Below are 6,482 nucleotides of genomic sequence, written 5' to 3' on the forward strand. Positions count from 1 at the left end.
GTCTCAAACTCCTGAGCTCAAGCAATCCACCAGCGTCAGCTTCCCAGACTGCTAGGATATGGGCATGGGGTGCCCAGCCTCCAGATAACTTTCTCGGGGCTTGTGACTGGAAGAAGGGTAAAAATGGTACTTGCCCCCAACCAGCCTGTCTTAAACATTGAGCCGCTTCAGAATCACCTATTGTATCAGGCTGACCTGGATAGAGTCCAGGCAGGGCTCTGAGAGGGCCAAGAAGTACCTCGATGCCAACACAGAGATTGGCATTCATTTTTCTGTCATGGGGCTTGGCACAGTGTCCTGCAGGTAACAAGCACGTAGGAAGCATGTGCCATGTGTCATACCTGGTACTAAACTCCAGACGGAATTAAAATGTTTAATATTCTCTTTTTACAGAAAGTAAGTAGTTGAAGCTTCCAAATATGAGCAAACCAATAAAAAATACTGTTAGCCTTGATTTCCAGGAAAAGACATGAACAATGTTTCATAGTTACCATTGCTACAACTTCAGTTGCTGTCAGGATTCACTGAAAACAAGATTCTTGCATCCTGGCTAAAGCAAAAAGTGCATTGCTCCATTTCCCAAAAGCCAGAGGGAGTAGGAAAGTGTTTTAAAAGGTGAGACAGTAACAGTCAGATTTCATGATATGAAATACTTAGAAATAAAGTCCACCTGGAGATCGTAACCACACTCCAGCTCTCCCGTCTTACCGCCTGCCTCGTCTCTGCCCTGCTCTTTTCTTTCGTTCACTGACTGTGGTCTCTAATTCACTGACTGTGGTCTCTAATTCACTGACTGACTGTGGTCTCTATGCCCCCCGCTGAGGTGTGTCCCTCCTCCTCCTCCTCCTCTATCTTTCTCATCTTTTTGAGACCCATTAATGAGCGATGCAAATGGTCTGAGCGGGTGGTGAAATGGCTGAGACTGGGTCTGTTGAGAGCAGAGGGAGGGAGCAGGGACACGTCCTGAAGGACCCAGAGTACATAGGCTTTAGCTCTGCAGAAAGTGGAGGGGAACAGATGCTAGAATAGAAGTTTTTAAGCCAGAAATAGTGGCTGCAATCCTGACACTTTGGGAGGCTGAGGCAGGAGGATCACTTGAAGCCAGGAGTTCAAGGACAGCCTGAGCAAGAGCAAGACCCTATCTCTACAATAAAATAGAAAAATTAGCCAGGCATCATGGTGTGCATGTGTAGTCCCAGCTACACAGGAGGCTGAGGTGGGAGGATGGCTTGAGCACAAGAGTTTGAGACTGTGGCAGTGTCCACAGCTTAGTGGGTAGGGTGCTGGCCACATATACCCAGGTTAGTGGGTTTGGACTCAGGCTGGGCCAGCTAAACAACAGTGATAACTACAACAAAAACAACAACAAAAATAGCCAGGCGTTGTGGCTGGCACCTGTAGTCCTAGCTACTTGGAAGGCTGAGGCAAGATAATCACTTAAGCCCAAGAGTCAGAGGTTGCTGTAAGCTATGATGCCACGGCACACTACCCAGGGTGACTCAGTGAGACTCTATCTCAAAAAAAAGAGTTTGAGATCAGCCTGAGCAAGAGCAAGAGCCAATCTACTAAAAATGGAAAAACTAAAAAAAATAAAAATAGAAAAATTAGCTGGGCAGTTTATAGAAAAAAAGACATTAGTGTGAGTTGTTTATATTATTCTGTCTTCCACACCCAACTAAACTGTAAGTTCCTGTTTCCACTTACTTATGAAAAAAGGACAGTGATGGCCAGATATGTAATAGTGACGTACAGTCCACCAGACACTGACTTAGTTCCTACACTAAGGATCTAAGTTGCAGGCACCTGTAGTCCCAGCTACTCAAGAGGCTGAGGCAAGGGGATTGCTTGAGCCCAAGACTTTGAGGTTGCTGTGAGCGCTAATAATGCCATGGCATTCTCCTCCAGGGCAACAGAGTGAGACTGTCTCAAAAAAAAAAATTTTTTTTTAATTTAAATTTAAAATAGGGCAGCGCCTGTGGCTCAAAGGAGTAGGGTGCCAGCCCCATATGCCAGAGATGGGTTCAAATCCAGCCCCAGCAAAAAAAAAAAATAAGCCAGGATTATAAAAATAAGCTGGGGCATTCTGAGAAAGATATCTTTGCTCTTTAAAAAAAGGGATTAATAAAATTTAAAATAAACAGAAGGTCTTTACCAGATTCAACTCAATTCAACAAAGATTTATGAACATAGCAGTGATGGGTAAGGACCCAGACTCTGGCAGGCAGACTGGTTTCCAATCCCAGTTCCAAAATTTACTGCCTGTGGGAACTTGGGCAACTTCTTTATGTTCCTCAGTTTCTCATCTGGAATATGGGGATAATAACAGAGTTGGTGTAGGAACTAAGTCAGTGTCTGGAGGACTGTACGTCACTATTACATATCTGGCCATCACCGTCCTTTTTTCATAAGTAAGTGGAAACAGGAACTTACAGTTTAGTTGGGTGTGGAAGACAGAATAATATGAACAACTCACACTAATGTCTTTTTTTCTATAAATCCTATTGCTTTTACTTTTGTTTTTTGTGCAGTGCATAACTAACCTATAACACAAAATGGAAGAAATATTTATGGAAGCATCTGACCAGTGCTTTACCCAATTACACTGTTTAATCCTCGAAAGACTCTGTGAGACAGAGATTATCTCTACTGTGCAGATGAGGCAGTTAAGGCTGAGAGGTGCTAATTAACTTGCCCAAGGTCTCCTGCTAGTAAATGGCAAAGATGTGAGCTCAAGTCTCACTCCAATTCTTCCGCCCTTTTCTACACCAGTGTTTTACAACCATTTTTATCTCACGGCACAATGGGCCCTATAGTTAAACTTCCACGGCACACTTAAATTATGTTGCTCAAAAAGAAGAGTAAAAAGAAGAAAATACTTACTGTGCTTTGAACTTCTTTTGAAAATAATTTAATAATCTTTCAAAGTTTTCATGGCACACCAGCGTGACACAGCACATCAGCTGAACACTGTTACTGGAGGTTTCAATCCATCAGAAGAGGTTCCAGAAACATTAGGAAAATCCTGCTGACAGCAGCCATCTGCTAAACCTCCCAGGACAACTACGCTTTGGGGACAGTAGGTAGATCTTTTGCTAATTTGGGCCACCTGGTTGCAAGGATGCGCAGCAACCTGTTGATTCCAGTATGTTTATTAAGCACTTACCATCCCAATGACACTCCCTGGAAGCTTCTATTGTCTATCTAGACATAAATGAATTTGGGGCTAATCCACCTATTTATGAAACCATACAGTCCAAATTCGTGTGCCAGTGAGATGTTGTACAGGTTTTTCCCCCTCTCCATTGGCTATTCGGCAATGGGCAAGACTTTGGAGGTCTTGGTCCCTACTGGCTCCAAAGCCCCCATTCCCCAGAAGCATCGGAGAGAAGCTAGGGGAAGTTGACTGCTCAGTGGCCTAAGAAACTTGTAGGAAGATTTGGATGACGTCCAGGGCTTTACAAGTGATCTCCTCCTCTTCTTTTTTTGGATGCCATCAACCAAGGGGTGCTTAGGAATGTGTTAATAATTCCCAGGAGAAGTTGGCCAGGATTACAGAGTCATGACTGATGAAGCTGTCGTCTGGCACTCCTTCCCGCTGTTTAATAATGCCTTCCAAAGAGCGCTTTATGAAGATGGATCGTCTGTGCTGCTGAGCCCAAGAAATTGGCACTACGTCAATGAAAACAGAGGTTGGCTTATTCTGCATGCCACTCTATTTTTCATTATGCTCCACAATAACTTATTATTAAATGGAAATGAATTTGCCATTAGGGACTAGATACTATTTAGTAACTGTTCAGCAATGTTTTATGATTTAATTTTTTTTAATCGTAACAAGTGCAGCAGCCATGTGAGTAAATGTCATCCTGGATTAGATGAGATTGGATTTTCTAGAACACTCTTAAAATTTTTCATAGAACTTGGTCATTAATACTCAGTATGGTTTGAAGCTTGGTTTGCAAAATTCTAACTTTGAATTAGCCATACTAAAAACAGGAAAAGTGCAGTGAAGTAGACTCTCTCCATAAGTGCTCCTGGGAAATGCATGCTATGAAAAGGTACAGCCTGAGGCCTAGTACAGTGGTCACTTCTGTAATCCTAGCTCTCTGGAAGGCTTAGGTGGGTCGATTGCTTGGGCTCAAGACTTTAAGATCAACCTGAGCAAGAGTGAGGCCCCATGTCTACTAAAAATAAAAAAACAAGCTGGGCACAGTGGCAGGTGCCTATAATCCCAGCTATTCAGGAGGCTGAGGCAGGAGAATGACTTGAGCCCAAGAGATTGAGGTTACTGTGCACTATGATGCCATGGCACTCTACCCAGGGTGACAGGGTGAGACTGACAGGGTGAGACAGGGTGAGACTGTCTCAAAAAAAAAAAAAAAATGTATAGGCTGGCATAGCACCTTCTAGGGGCTTCCTGTAGGGCCAGGAGGCTTTCTGGATAGCAGCTTCTCCAAAGAGTATGGCAATGCTATTTTGCAGTAACAGATAAATGCTCCAAATTTCAGTAGCTTAAAATGAAGAGATTTGTTTCTTGCTGGTGATACATGTCCATTGCAGGGCTATATGCCTGTCACAGGTTATCTGGGAGGCCAGGAGGATCAAGCTCCCACTGTTCGGAATGGTGGCAATGGGCAAAAGAGCTTGGGGGAGGGGTTCAAATCAGCAATTAAAAGCTTGACCTTGAACTGGTCCCATGGACCCAAATAACCACAAGGGGTGGGCAGAGGCCAAGAATGACAATTTCCTATGCGCTCTAAAGGCAGAAGCTGCGTATTTGGTACTCAGTCTTGGGGTTTTGTTACAAACTCAAAGTTCAAGAGCCTCTTGCACTCCAGGAGAGCCTCCTACCGTCCCTGTCCTCTCGTGTCCCTGTGCTCACAGGTGCCCAGGCAGCCTTGCCTGCTGGTGAAAGCAGCCTCGGGTCAGAGAACACTCCCACAGTCCTACCTCGCCAAGGTCTCTGTCAGCCCAGGGCTGTGGACACCCTGTGATGTGTAACTTTAATTAATTTCAATTCAGTTGTGTCTCCCCACCGAGGGGTGAGACAGCGAGGGTGTATACACTCCTGTCCTATTTGTCTTTGGTAAGAACTGTCCTCTCAGCAAACTGAAAATTACCAGAGTGTTTATGAATTGTAATTACCATTAGAGCTCAGATGCACGTAGATAACTAATAACCCTTACTTTACACCTACAGAAGCCGAAGTTGGCTCTGAACTCACACTATGTAACATTTCTCAGCATTTTTGAAACAAAGTGCATCAGGAATGAATTCCCGCAGTAAGCACTGCCTACTTTTCAAACACGGACACCTCATGATACAGATGAAACAATTTTCTACACAGCTTGGGCATCTGGATGGTGGAGCTAAAATAAATGGTATCAATTAAGGACTCTCTGGATGGCCTACTGAGTGCTCTGTGTGAGACTTTGCAGAAAGAGCTGTCCTCTCTGAACACTGAAATTTAAGCCTAAATGTTTGGCTCGGCGTCTGTAGCTCAGCAGCTACGGCGACAGCCACATACACCAGAGCTGACGAGTTTGAACCCAGCCCAGGCCCACAAAACAATGACAACTACAACCAAAAAATAGCCAGTGTTGTGGCAAGCACCTGTTGTCCCAGCTACTTGGGAGGCTGAGGCAAGAGAATCACTTAAGCCCAAAAGTTGGAGGTTGCTGTGAGCTGTGACAGCACAGCACTCTACCCAGGGTGACAGCTTGAAACTCTCTCTCCCCACCAAAAGTCTAAACGTTTCCCTGGAGAAAAGAAAGTATTTTGCAAATGGCCTTATTAGGAGTTCCCTTGGTGTCCTGCGTTCCTCCAGAAGCACATCCTGAGATAGAATGAGCAGGAGTGACAGACTCAGGAGGTGATCCCAGGCAGCCAGGCAAGGGAGTGGGATAACAGTGAGGAAGGAGATGAAAGCCAATCTGGGATGCAGGAATGAGGGTGCTGCTGGGAGAGCTGGAGTTCAGTCCATGGTAAGTGCCCACTAGGGGCTGAGCCAGAGGGGTGTACCCACTCCTGTCCTCATTTGCCACTGGTAAGAACTCTTCTCTCTGTCAAAAGAGCCCCTGGGACTCATGAAGAGTTGCTCCTCAAATCTACATGGGGAAGTAGATGTGTGTGCCACACACACAAGGGCTGAGCGTGCCGGCCGTGAGGACAGCACAAGGGCTGAGTGTGCCGGCCGTGAGGACAGCACAAGGGCTGAGCGTGCTGGCCGTGAGGACAGCACAAGGGCTGAGTGTGCCGGCCGTGAGGACAACCTAAGGGCTGAGCGTGCCGGCCGTGAGGACAACACAAGGGCTGGGCGTGCCGACCGTGAAGACAGCACAAGGGCTAAGTGTGCCGACCATGAAGACAGCACAAGGGCTGAGCGTGCCGGCCGTGAGGACAGCACAAGGGCTGAGTGTGTCGGCCGTGAGGACAACCTAAGGGCTGAGCGTGCTGGCCGTGAGGACAGCACAAGGGCTGAG

The sequence above is a fragment of the Otolemur garnettii genome, unplaced genomic scaffold (assembly GCF_000181295.1).
Source record: "Otolemur garnettii isolate 467f Iridium unplaced genomic scaffold, OtoGar3 scaffold00083, whole genome shotgun sequence".
Classification (NCBI taxonomy): Eukaryota; Metazoa; Chordata; class Mammalia; order Primates; family Galagidae; genus Otolemur; species Otolemur garnettii.